Source organism: Cricetulus griseus, chromosome 4, assembly GCF_003668045.3.
Source record: "Cricetulus griseus strain 17A/GY chromosome 4, alternate assembly CriGri-PICRH-1.0, whole genome shotgun sequence".
NCBI lineage: Eukaryota > Metazoa > Chordata > Mammalia > Rodentia > Cricetidae > Cricetulus > Cricetulus griseus.
Window position 1 is genome coordinate 49,260,598 of NC_048597.1, and position 15,128 is coordinate 49,275,725.

A 15,128-nucleotide genomic window follows, 5' to 3' on the forward strand; every position below is an offset into this window, starting at 1 on the left:
ATATAATCATAATAAAATATACATAAAGAGAGGGAATAGAATGGCATAAGGAACGTCAGCTAACTAATGGCAGAAAGAAACTGAACTTCAAAAACAAAGCACAGGCTCCTATGTAGCTCAGTGGTTGAGAGTTTATCTGGTGCAGGTAAATGGTGAGTTTGATCCCCTGCAACATAAAAGTATCACACCAAAGGCAATCATCTCTTATCTCTCTTTCAATTATGACAAATTTATATTGTGGAAGTACTTGGTTAATTATTGAAATAACAAAGGGGGTGGTAAATGGTCACTGTGCAACAACTAGGAGCAAACAGACTCCCTATCAGTGGAGCCAGCCAGGAGCTCTGGCCCAGCTCTCGTCAATTCTTGCCTTCAGGAAACCTGCTAAGCATCTTCTGCCTTGACAGAGCTTCGAAGATAAAACATGGGAGGTGCAGTTCAAAGAACACCCAGTCCTGTAATTCCAAGGCAATTGCTTTTTCCCCAAATTATAACTTAGGTGACATAAAAGACTTAGTGATTTTAGAAACAACTACTGAGCAAACTGTTAATAACTCCATCTGCATAGAATTTTTATAGTTTTTCAAGTTGCTGTCATACCCATTTATCTTTTTTAATACTTAAAATGATTAATGTGAAATGTCTAATTGTATCTCTATTTTATGACTTTGGAGTGATACACTCTGAGGGGTTAAATAGCTTGCCCAAGATTATAGAAGTTTGAAGGGCAGGCATGGACCAAAGCTGGATTATGGGCTACAGAGAAGGCTGGGTGAAGTGCTTGCCACATAATATAATTATTATGTGGATCTGAATTAAAATCTCCAGAACACATATAAAACTAGATATGTAATTCTCTAATCTCAGTGTTCTTTAATAAGGTGGGATGGAAGGCAGAATTTCTTAAAAACCATCTAGCCTGGCATAGACAAATGGAATAACAAGAGAACTTATGGTGGTGTGGTGTTTTTTGTTTGTTTGATTTTGGTTTTTGTTTTCTTGTTTTTTGAGACAGGATTTCTCTGTAGCTCACTCTGGAGACCAGGCTGGCCTCAAACTCACCACCTGCCTCTGCCTCCCAAGTGCTGGGATTAAAGGCGTGTGCCACCAACGCCCAGCTGGTGTGGTGTTTTAAATGGGAATTTCCTCATAGGTTCACATATTTGAATGCTTGGTTCCTACTTGGTGGAACTCTTTGGAAAGGATTAAAAGTTGTGGTTTTATTGGAGAAGGTATGTCACAGGAGGAGGATTCAAAGGTGCATTCCATTCCCAGTTAGCTCTCTCTACCTCTTCCTTGTGGATAAGGATGTGGGTTCTCAACTACTGCCCCAGCACATGCTGCCCCACCTACTGCCATGCACCTTGCTGGGATGATCATGGACTCTAACCTTCTACAACTGTGGGCCCCAAGTTAAGTGGCCTCTTTTATGTTGACCATGGTGTTTTGTCATGGTGATAGGAAAGTAACTAGGACATGTGCTAATTTTGTCAACTTGATGTAATCTAGGATCAACTAAGAGATGCTTCATTGGACAAATTTATGAGAGTATCTGGAAAGAATTAACCGAAGTTGGTAGATCCTTACCCAGAATGATTTATTCCTTCTGGCAGCAGCCCAAATACAAAGTAGGAGCAAATGAGGCTCCATTGCCTTTATCTTGACTTTCCTTGTGCCTTGCTGGTGAATGCTTTTGGCCTGTTGCTGCCTTGATAGCTGCCACACTCCACTAACCTCAGAGCTTAGCTTTGCATTCTAAGGTGAACTGAATGCCAGTGTCTCTCCAAGAATCTTATAAGACGAACATTAGGACTGCTAAGACACCCAGCCTCCTGGACTTGAGTGCCTGTTGGATGCTTAGCCTGTTAAGTTGGCAGATAACACTGTAAGACTGCCAATTCAATAAATACCATTTGCAATATTATTTATTCTGCTGGTTCTACTCCTCTATAGAACCCTAATACAGACCCTGTTTCAAGTAAGTTAGTTGGTTAAAACTACCACCCAAGGTTGTCCTCTGATCCCTACAATGTGCACACACACATATAAACAGAAAGAGGGAAGAGAGAGACAGAAACACAGAGATAAAGACAGACACAGAGACAGAGACGGACACAGAGACAAAGCTGGAGTAGATGCGAAGGTTCTACTGCTATTCAAGTTCCAGTAAAGATTGCCCTTAAAGCAAGATTTACTGTTCTTCAAGTGGTCCTCACTGCTTCCAATTTGGTTAAGAAGTCTCTGGGCTCTAAAGAATGAGATGCTGAATTCCCCAATCCACTTTATAAAGATATAGTCAATTCCATCTGAGTGAATCTTTTTACCTACTCAGCTTGTATTATTTTTTAGAAAATAGTTTAGGTTGGGAAAAACTTGAAAAACTGTAAAACTAGGCATTTTTTGAAAGTATTATCCCACCTACTGCCTATTCTTGAAAGTGTGAAAATCTTTATAGTGTCCCCCCAGCCCCCACTCCCACTCTGTGGAAGTGTTATATGGTTTCACAAGGTTAGGCAATGCTGCCATTAACTAATGAATGCCTATTGTATAGAAGCTAACATGAATAAGAGTGTATAAAATAGGGAATATTATGGGATCTTTAATTCATGAATTTCCTAAGGAGGAGATTATATTCAGCATACTCATGCTTGTTTAAAATGTAACTTTTTAAAAGAAAAGAAATACTTCAACAAAATTTTGTTCTATAGAGCACAGCTTGGAAGCTTTGTCTTGTCACAGCTGGGGACTGCCCCAGAAATCATTTATTTCAGCTTCTGCATAATATCCACGAAAGCCAAAGCAGAGAAGCAAACTGCTCTTTCACAGAATAAGTGTCACAGCTCACGAGCAGATTCAAGGCCTCTGACTCACAGAGTGACACTTCCCATCACACACTCCTTTCCAGGAAAGGCTATAAACCAATACTACAAAAATGCTTTTGCCACTTGAGACATATTTGGGATAGGCATCCTGTTAGCATTCATCTGGGCAATGTATACTGAAATGGGTCTCTCTATCTACAGCATTTATTCACTAGTTTATTTATCATAAATTCAATATATTCTAAAACACTGTTGTTTTTCTGAATTCATCAAGGAAAGTGAATCCTATAAAACAATTTAATGCCTTGTTTCCTTTTATATACACTAACACATTTAAAAAAACTACGTAAGATCATGCTTTAATAAGAAAGCAACAAAGTTATATGATTGAATATCTACCCTATGCTAACCCCTTTGTCTACAGTGTCCTCATTTAGTTCCCAAGATAAATAAAACATTAGCTTCCTTTTCTTATAGGATACAAATTAGCCTGCAAATGTCAAAGTTCGAAGGCTCCTGGCCAATGAGTAAAGGAATCAAGATTTCAATATAATTTTGCCTAGAAAGTCAGTTCATTATTTATGAAATATTTTTGTTGTTTAAAAATTTTGTCTTGGCTCAGGGTGTATCCCTGTATGTGGATTGGGCTCCCAAAGTCCACACCTATGCTAGGGATAAGTACAGAACTACTACAGAAGGTCCAATTGATTTCTGAGGACTCCTCACTGAAACCCACGTTCATGGGGTCAGATCAGTCCTATGCTGGTATCCCAGCTATCAGTCCGTTGTGCAAGTCAGCTGTTTCTGTGGGTTTCACCAGCCTGGTCTGAACCCCTTTGCCTCATTCTTCTCTGCAACTGGATCCCTAGCATAGGTGAGGACTTTGGGAGCCCAATCCACATACAGAGATATCCCCTGAGCCAAGACACACGGCGGTGGGCCTAGGCAAAAGGATAGCATAGACTCTGATAACCCCCTATGGAAGGCTTCACCCTCCCTGGGGAGCAGAAAGGATATATGATAAGTAGGGTTTTAGTTGGGGAGAGATGGTAAAGGAGGAGGGGAGGGAATGGGAACTGGGATTGACATGTAAAACAATCTTGTTTCTAATTCAAATAAAAAAATAAAAAAATTGTTCATGCATATGTTTTGATCAAATCTACCTCCCATTCGTTCACCCCTATTCTCTACTTTACCTCCTCTACTACTGTTCCCTTCTAATTTTATGGTCTCTCTATCTATGTCTCCCCACACTCATCTTTTTCTTCCTGTGTCTCTGAGTCTGTCTTTCTGTCTGTCTGTCTCTCTGTCCTCCTCCTACCTTGCGCTCTCTCTTATTTAAACCTATCTGTCAACTTAGCATTGTCTGTAAGAATGGGTGGCCTCTTTGTGGCCATGTGCCTGAAGAAAACTCACTGTGAATTCTTTTACCTTTCATCCTTACTTATTGGAGGCAGGAATCACAAGTGATTACATCAAATACAATAGAATAAAGACATCTGGCATCATATTATTGAGTGTTTCTTTACTATTCTCAGTATATAAAAATTATGTATCTTAATATTTTAATGTATAAATCTGCCAGTAACACACACCTGAAGACAAATATCACTATCAGAGAAAATATGAATGTACATAAATTATCTCTTTGTTGTTTTTGTTTTTCAAGTCTAAGGTAACATTTAAATTCCCACTGCAGGCCTTGGTTATGTTTGTGGATCAGGAATGTAGAAAGCTGAACTTCTTTAAAGAAAATGTGAGAATTTATGGGATTCAAAATTGCTCTGGGAAATGAAAACACCGTTTCATTTATTAATAGTCACTAATGGTGTTATAATCAAAGCAACAACTGCCATGCAAATAAATAAACAATTAGCTGGCTTATTTGAAGTGAGAGCATTAGATGATTTAGCCCTTTGTTCATTATTCTTATCTACTGGGTCCTTTACCTCTCAACCCTATAATATAGAAAAGGGATATAAATGGAATAGTTTTATATTAAATTATGTTTTAAGCAGTCTTGGTGAGTTTATGCTTACATCTTAATTTAAATTTTGTTTATATATATATATATATATATACAGTTTATTCTATATTTGCATAAAGCAGGCACTAAACCATTAAAATACTGTTAGGTTCCCACTTATCCAGAAGTCCAGCTTGTCAGAATTCTGTGATAAAGGCCCCAGAGAAGCTAAAAATCACAACCATAAAGTCCTGCGTCGAAACACTTACAGAGCTTTAACATTTAAAATATATGTTTAAAAAAACATAGTTATTTAGTTTCTCAGCTTCTGGTAACTGAATGGAAGTAAAGGAGAAGAGTTTAAAAGTGATGGTGTAGGTAGTGCACAAATATAAAGACTTGATTCCTAACAGCCTGTCATAGATCACAGGAAAGGGCTAGATGTCCTTAGCCGTGCTTGGCATGTTCTCACGAAGTCATATTTTAGAACAACTGTGTTTCAGTTCATGTAGCTGAAAGTTAACCATGCCTGCATATCAGATTCTATGTGTGTATAACTGGCACTACCTTCTCATTGAATATTGATGCCTTAATTCCTCTAATCATTAGCTATGAGATATATAATTTTTTTCATTTTATTGAATATTTTTTATTGTTTGATAATTCCATAAATTCATGTAACCATTGAAAAAGAGTCTTGGAAAAGCAGTTGAAAATTAGTAGTAAGCAAAAACTGAAGAATATATTTTGAGAAGAATGAACTCCATGAGTTTTAATGAGTTGAAAGAGGAAAGAGGTGGGCTAAGTTTTGGGTATGGTTGGAGTGAAGCCAAAGTTGGAAGGTGTCCAGAATCCAGGTTCCATATTTTCAAGTCTTTACTCATTGTTGAAGTTTCTTCCTACCCTACACACAGTGAATCCATTCTTCAGTGTCCCTCAATAATTTTCTCATGCAGTGATCAATGGTTCTGAGATTACATAGAGTTAAGTAAATTAAAAATAACTCAGGTGAAAAACTGAGAATGAAGGAGCTAAAAGTTTTACTCAGAGACAGTTCATGAAATCAGTTGGTGACAGAGCCAAATTTTACCCCTAGAAAGGTTAGGCTCATGAGTGTGTATGTTTACTCAATTTCTCTACTAGTTTAGAGAAATGAATCCCATAGGAAAAAAAATGCTGAAGTGAACTATGCCTTCCAACAAAAACTTGATCTATGGCTAAGAAACAATGGATTACATCCCTGGGTGGCTTTATACAATAAAGAAACAAACAATAAGCACATATCACAGGTCACCTGAAGACAACATCTTTAATTGATGGGAGAATGTCCTTCTGTACATATTTTTCTCTTAATGGTTGATGAATAAAACATCTATTGGCCATTATCCAGGCAGGATATAGGTAGGGGTAGGAGACTAGGGGAATTCTGGAGAGAGGAAGGCAGAGAGAAGTGGCAGGAGAGGAGATGCCATGTAACTGCTGAAGGAGTAACATGCTAGAGATTTCTCTGGTAAAATAAGGCCATGTAGAAATACATAGATTAATAGTTATGGGTTGAGAGAGAGATAGCCAATAAGAAACCTAAGCCATCATCCAAAAATTTTATAAATGATATGTCTCTGTATGTTTACTTGGGGCAAAGCTGCCATCTGACCAGGAAGAATGGAAATTCCATCTGCATTTTATATCCTATGAATTGCTTCTTTTCTTGTCAATGTGGCAAGATATATCTAGCATAAATAATCTAATGAAGGAAGGATTTATTTTGCTTCTTGATTTCACAGATTCTACTCCAGGGTATTTAGCTCTATTGACTTCAGATCCCCTGTGAGGCAAACATCATGAGAGCTGAACTGTAGTTAGAGGAGGCTGTTCATCCCATGGTAGGCAGAAGACAGAAAGACAGGAAGAGAGGAGGTAGCAGAGATGACCTTCAAATTCTCCATCCTAGTGATCTGGTTTCTACAACTAAGTCCACCTCCTGAAGAGTTCTAAAAAGCCTCACAAAATAGTTCTACCAACTGGGAGTTGAGTTCAAAGCATGAGTGTGGTTTTATATTAAAACTATAACACCCTATTCTATTTCCTACCATGGCATGGATTCAAGTACTAGAGTAGGGTGAACTCTCCCATACTATCTCTCTTACACTCTACTAAATAAACTAAATTTAATGGAAGAAAACTGGAAGCTTTACAGAAGTAGGAAATGATTGTTTGATGTTAATGGCAGACAGCCCCTCATCAGCAGTTTTCATCAGCTCTTTGTACATTCATCTATCTTTAAAATAGAACACCATAGAGCCTGATATTGCTCCTATCACTATGTAATTAGCTGTGATGACACAAGAGTGTTTAAAGTCTTTACTGTATATAAACTTCTGATATTATTATATTTTTGTTTTGTTTTTTGTTGTTTTTCTAGACAGAGTTTTCTGTGTAATAGTTCTGACTGTCCTGGACCATGCTTTGTAGATCTTGAACTCACTGAGATCCACCTGCATCTCCCTCAAGTACTTGGAGTAAAGGCCTGTGTCACCACCACTGGGCTAACTTCTGATATTATTTATACTTTTTATGTGCATATGTGAACGTATATGAAGGCAAATGTGTATGTATGGTTTCATGTGTTTGCAGGTGTACATAGAAGCCAGAGCTCATCCTCAAATATTGTTCCTTATGTTTATAGATATACCCCAGACAAGGGGCTGATGTTGAATAAAGTTAGAGAACAACTCCTGAATCAATCTCTCTAGGTTCCAAAGCCAACCCTATAAGTTAGTTCAATAAAATGGACAAGTTACTTATCTTCAATTTGTCTGTTTTCTCAGATATAATACAGGGAAAGGATGATTTGTCTTTCATTTCTTCTGAAGATGAAGCAAGATTTTCCACAAAAAATGAACAACATTATATTGTACACAAATATTTGTCATTAGAAAACAAGTATGTCAATATTGTTTTTTCCTAAAGTTCAATGAGAGCAACAAAAGGAAGACACAGATATAAAAAAGACTCAATAGATTATATGGCTTGCTGGTAGCCTATTCAGAGTGTTGAGTATGTGTGTGTGTGTGTGTGTGTGTGTGTGTGTGTGTGTATGCTTGTGTTAATGTATATGGACAAAGCACTTTAAGTCAATAGTTTCTGGAAAATCAACACTGCCAGGGAAATTATCCAATTATCGATTTCCCCTTACCATTCCACTGGAATAATATAAAAAGAGTCTTAAAAACAACCAACAGAAGAAACAAGGTTAAAATAGGGCAGAGCATGCTACACATTTCACTAATTTCATTCTGGGCAAATAGGATAACTGGACAATTAAATATGTGCAGATAATGCTATCTTCTGTCTCATGTGTCCTTTCCTCCTTCCACAACCTGAGGAATTTGGAGTTTTTCCAACACATAATGTCCCTTCCTACCTCACAGGCAGGCCTGACCAGCTCTCTCCAGTGGGCCCACAGGAATTCCCTCTGCCTTTCTGCAGAAGCATCTTACGTGACACAACAATTGTTTGCTTACCTATTTATTTTCTCCTCAAGAGTGCCAGTTCCTCAGAGAAAAGGACTCTATTCATCTTGAAGTCCCAGAATCAGTACCTGACAATGCATGTTTACTGAAGAGTACTAAATTGTTTTCTTCTTAATTGCATTAATGTACCTTAAGATTGCGACCCCCAATTGGTGAGGCGTTGGTGGCAATGCCTTTAATCCCAGCACTCTGGAGGCAGAGACAGGTGGATCTCTGAGAGTTCGAGGCCAGCCTGGTCTCCAGGACAGGCTCCAAAGCTACACAGAGAAACCCTGTCTCGAAAAACAAAACAAAAAAAATAAAAACCCAAACAAACAAACAAAAAAAGATTTTAACCCCATTTGAACAAAGCTTAAAATCCAGGCTATAGGGACATGTGGTGCCTAAATTGGTTCAGGCATTTAATCCCAGATTTTAGAGTGCAGAGACAGGCACATCTCTGCTAATCCAAGGCCAGCATGATCTACATCATAAGTTCCAGAATAGCCAGAGCCACACAGAGACACCCTGTCTTAAAAATACTAATAAATTCCAGTCAAAAATTCTCTTAAGCAAGAATATTAGTGAAGGTATTTTATGCAATTCATTTTCTGGAATATTTAATTAAGAGATTTTAGTGTTGACTTTTAAGCAAAGGGATTAAGAGAAAGATAGAAAAAAAGATGCCTTCGAGGTATTAGGCTACTCAAAGAAGAGTGGCTGTTTTACAGATTTCTAATAACATGTAATACGCATCTGCTAATCTTTACAATGATAGAATCATTTTCATTTCATAGGTTTATCTCTCAAGTGCTCTTAACTTCCTGCCACTATTTTTTAAGAAAGCCTATGACTTAGATTTTTTAGCAGGACTTGGAAGAATCAACTTTGGTTGCTTATCAACATTTCTCTTAAATAGATGGAGCAGGCCTTTTCCCACTGCCTGCTATTAGCAATTATCCTCAAGTAATAAATTATATTTATTGCTCAGAATAGTCCCTTCTTAGTCAAGAAGAAAGGATGAATATTCCCTTAGGACGATTACACTGAGCTGTAAAACAACTGTTTCTATTCCTTGCTATGCTTATCTGACACATTGGTTCAATCAGAAGACTTTCATCTTCCTAGTAATAATTTGCAGACTCTCATGCATTTTCTTCTCCAAAGTTTTGTACACACTTTTGTGATTCTACCAGATTATTTCACTACTTTTACAAAGTAATTAGAAACTTGATATTTGTGACCCCATAGTTACTTTTATTTATGCCTTGCATGTAACAAATATAAAGTTATACACCAAAACTGAGTAGTCATAACACATTTCCTCAATAACCATAGACACTAACACTGCATTTTATAGGAAAACAACCACTTTCCTGGAAGATTTCTTTTGAGTGATATTTATTCCTTGTTAGTGTTTTGTTTCATAAACTGGATACATTCATATATCATTCTGCTCTTAATTTGATGTAGAATAAGATTAAGATTGCAACTATTGTTTTCCTGATTGGCAACTGCACTGACCACATGAAACAATAACACACCCATAGTAGTTCACACTTGTAATATTTTTTAGATATTTTTTAGATTATGTTATGCTTGTCTGACCATACATTCATAGATAAAGAACAAGTAACAATTAAAAATCAAGGCATAAATTCATCATACACTCATCTGACACAAAATTATGATAAAATATGAGATACAGAAAAAAATTAAAGGCTGGTGGTGAGAAAATAAAGGGAGGTTTCAACATACAGGGTTATCTTCATTCTTTATAGGTAAGCAAAGCCTCAAACTTTAAACCTCAGAGTGTCTCAATCTACCTAAATATTTGTGCATTTTCCCTTCTGTGCACACCTGATGGTTATGAAAAACAGAAAGCACATTCACTTGCTGAATAATACAGTAGTGATTTCATTAAATTTGCCATTATTGATAATTGCATCGTAGGAAACTTGCCAGCCAATCACCTTCAGTACCATTCAATGCTCTTACGTCCATCCAGTTTGAAAGGCTTGCTGCACAGCTGTGTTTAAGACTGTGTAATGACTTTAAATCTAGGACACAGACTCTTTTTGCATGACCAATCAATTGGTTAGAAATCTGATCCTGTGCTAATAGGTCCATGCACATTAAAATTCAGTCTTTGAAAATTGCTGTGGAACAGGATGCTGCATACAGTCTGAATGGTATAAGCCTGGTTCTGCCTTTTCTTCACTTTCTAGAAAAGGTGGTTTTCCCACTTTGAGAAGGATATGATTGTTTTAGCAGCATAAATTGAAAACTAGAAAACGATCACATACTGTCAGTGTAAATTCCTAATGTAGTATTTGTTGACTAAAGTAACCAGGTTCAAATACGGGAAGAATAATATCTCAAGTCCTAAAGAAGTTCAAGTGCACTTAGAATGATATATTCTTACTAATTCTAAAATTATGACTATTTCTGGTGCATTAGAATGGCAATTACATCTATAATAGAAAGCACACTTGAAATAAGACTAAAGGACAAATCATTAACAGAATAAATGAGGGAGTAAAACAGAAAGTAAAGAATTAAAAACTAAAGCAAGATCACAGTTCTCCACAATATACATTCAATTAAATCCTTTTTATTTGTTTGCTACCCACACCCATAAGCAAATTTTTTGAACTCCATGTCTAAAAATTCTCATGTCAACTGCCAACCAATGTTATGACTTCTTTATTTTTGTAATCATATGTTGTACACTCACTGTTTTATTATAGATGTCATGCTAATAATATACAGCTGCATGCTTCTAAACCCTGAGTACAATCATGTTAGTCTACCTTGTTCTCATAATACTGTGACACAATATTAATCTGGGTAAACCAATGTTTGGCATGAAGCTATCCAAATCATAATAGTGAATGAAGCATAAAAATGTCATGACATGATTATCAGACCTCAGCAACAAGCACTATAATTGTCACGTCCTAATTTTCCAAGCTAGTGAAGAAGGCAAAATGCTCTTTTCCATTCTATTGGTAGCATATTAATCTTACTGACCCAGTTGAATGAATTCTAGTTCCACTAGAACTTCAGGAAATTCTATGCTAAAGGAGTGATGTCACTTTCTTGTCCTAAGAAATGTGGAGGGTATTTATATGGCGAAACCATCCTGTGCTTATCAGTGAAGAGATCAAAACTTGAACCACTTTATGGTCAAGGAAAAGAAGCCAATATGGAATCCTAAGCTGGAAAGTTCTTGGGGATGAGAAATGTATTTTATTAATTTATCTTTCTGTCCATCATGCATAGGTTTATGCAGGTACTTGAACCTACATTTACAATTGAATTCATTGGCTGAGTTACATAACAGATCACCCTTCTCAGAGCTAAAAGTCTTTAAACAAGCCAAGGCTTTAGTAAAGACAAGTCTAGTTTTTCAATCACACAAGAGAAGAGGAAGGATTGCTGTGTCTAATGCTTTTGAACTCTAATCCTTTGAGAAGGAGACAGAATAAAAATAAATGAATACTTTTTTAAAAAATGTTAATATAATATACTTTCCAGAATATTGACTATCTTTAGAATTTGATTTTGCATTACAAGAGGACATATTTCTTTGTAAATATGTAGGAGGTAGAAACGCATACACAAGTTGACATTCACAGTCTGAGAAAATGAGACCAAAAAGACAGCATCTCTGAATTATAAACAAGGGTCAGTGGATTTCTATTTAAGTCATCATGCATTCCCCAGAACAGAGAGACAGCCAAATGCACAAAGGGGCACGTATTCTTCCAGGACAGAATATTATCCTTGTACTCTGTTTCTGCCAAAAGGGACAACTTCTTTAGCTGTGATTCCTGGTACTGATTTGGCATGCATTTACAAAATACTTCCACGTTATCTTATACTGGACACATGCAAAAGAATGAATGCTCTATAATTTAGAAAATCACTTCTCCAAAAGGGAAGAGCCAAGTGACTCAACAATTGGGAATACTTTAAATCATTTTCTTGGTTAAAATTTGTATTTTTTCCATTAAATGAAATATTTATGAATAAAATGTGGCACTCTGAGAAATATAAGGTAACCAAATGAAAGTAAATATAAAATAAATACAATTTCTAGAATTTGAATCATGGGTTAGACTTTCAATTATTAGAGCATATTTCTTATGCCTAAAGTGTAGAAATGTGTTTTAAATGCTTCATCTCTATACTTGCCCAATATCTGATACATTGCACCTCCTTTTAACATACTGGAGTATAAGAGCAATATTCTTTCCTAATTAACTTTAAATTTTCCTGGTTTTATACAGACTCCTGGTAATTACAATTTAATAGTGGATATTATAAATTTCATTGCAATATTTAGCTTGTGACTAGCATATAACAGCTCAATCATGTTTTACAGTATTGAAAATTACCAGGAAGTTCATTTCTCACTCATTAGGAAATCATAAGGCATATTTCAGGGACTGAGAAGTAGGTTTGTGAGTTAAGTGCTTCTCACACAGGCATGATGATCCAAGTTTCAATCCTACATCCTACGTAAAAAGCTTGGAGTGGTGGTACATGCTTGGAATCTCAGCAAAGGAGAGGTAGAAACGTGAAGGGCTTTGAGCTCTTGACCTCATCAGTGAGCCTCAAGGGCCAAGGATCTTGTCTCATAACACTAATCCAAGATAGTTGGCTCCTGAGAAATACAACTTGAGGTACACTTGGCTTACACAAGAACACACACACACACACACACACACACACACACACACACACACACACACACATCATGTTTCAAAGTTTCTTTTGAAACCAGCTATAAATACTAAATTCAACAAATGTTTTGTTTCATGTAGAAAAATACAGGTTATTTAAAACAAAAATTGGAAAGAGAATACCCAAATATCAACAACTCATCCAAACTGATTTTATTTTGAAAAGAAAACAAAAAATGGACTTATTAGGCTAGAAGTTTAAATTTGTTATGTAAACCCATTGGCATGCATAGAAAATAATGATTCTAAAAGTTGTTGCAGTATTACAGTCTCATAATGGCTCACTTAACATTAAATTGTACAGTCTTCCTTTGTTACCTACCTGATGTGAAGTTTTGAGACCTTATACTTCAAACTGGAGTTGTACATACAGAAAAAAAGCTACTAATATAAATGTCTATATGAATGGATGTGTGTCTGCTTGTGCATGTATTTATTGCAATAGAGAGCTGAAATGTGTGTGTGTGTGTGTGTGTGTGTGTATGTGTGTGTGTGTGTTATTGTACAATCCATTGAGAATGACACTTAAGTTTTTAGTAATTGATAGAGAATGAGCTCTCTGACAAGGATGGACTGCAGAAGCCTTCCATAAGAATGTGAGTGCCTGTCAAAGCAGATACAAGAAAACACAGTTCTCACAGTCTAGGGTTTAAGTTATAACAAGTTATAATGAAATAAGCAGATATAACCATATAAAAGAAAACGGCAGCTTTGCCAGCCACCTGAGAGGCTCCTTCGTGTTTGGAAGTGCTGGAATATTACCATTTCAAGGGTCCCTGCCTTCCTCTTTCTTCTATGAGAATTGCCACCTGTGCAATTTCTGCAGAACACTTCATATGTCTGTACACTTACCTGAAAGAAAAAAAAAAACAACAATTAAAAAACACATTTAACCATATTTTCATGGTGAATTTGTTTTTACAAACTTAATTATATAACAAAGACATTTATGTTTTATATAATAGACATTCCTAAAATGGTACATATATTAAAGTTTTGTGAATAAAATTCTGTTTGTCCTTCCCTTGATCACAGCCATAACTGTTTTTGTGAAATCTGATAGTTCATTGGCTATTATTTGTGATAAATCTTTTTCTTTATGATACTGAGATTGAAATTAGGGCTTTGCACATGTTAGGCAAATGATCTGTTATTGAGCTATATCAAGTCATATTTTTATTTTATTTCTTATATAGGATACTAGTTCCATATATGTATTATGTATTATATATATATATATATATATATATATATATATATATATATATATATGTTTGTGTGTGTGTGTGTGCTTGTGCATGTATGTCTTGTAATACAGAGCTGAAATTCTCTGTGAGTGTGTGTGTTATTGTACAGTCCATTGAGAATGACATAATAGTTGTCATTCACTCTATAGTCCAGGCAGCTCTTAAATTTCCTGGTTTCCTATTGCAGCCTCCACATAGCTCAGCTTGAAACCAATCATTCAAATGTCTTACTATAGTATACTTATTTATCCTACTAGGAGCAAGGTCTTAATCTAATTCAGAAAGAAGTGAGAATTGCCACATATCTTCATGCATTAATTAGTCAAATTGTCTTCTTTATACAGAAAATTGATATTAGCCCAAATCATTTGCCAACCTATGTGATATGTCTGAATGTTGAACCAGGAAAGACACTCGCCTTGACCTCACTCAAAATCCCCATTACACCAAATCACCCTTGCCTGTAAGGAGCATATTTATTGAACAATGCTACCAGAAAAGGTTCTTATTCCCTGGCTCCCAAGCATGCCTGAATGAGTAAGAGAAAAGCACTATATACCTTCCATTGGCTGTTGGTTTGGTTTGGTTCCTTTCAGAGATAGAATAAATGGGTCAATGACAAAAACGGGTACCTCGGGGATATAAAATTAAACTATATCTGAGGCTGCCAAATCATCATGAGAGAATTTCTGCCTAGATAACACATATCCCTACACAACTCCTAGCAGTCTCTCACATCAGCAACACTACAAATGGTATGTCCCTCGATTCTTTCAGTGATGCATATAAAGGTCCTTGGCTCAACTGAACTTTGGCTCCCCGCCTCTCTC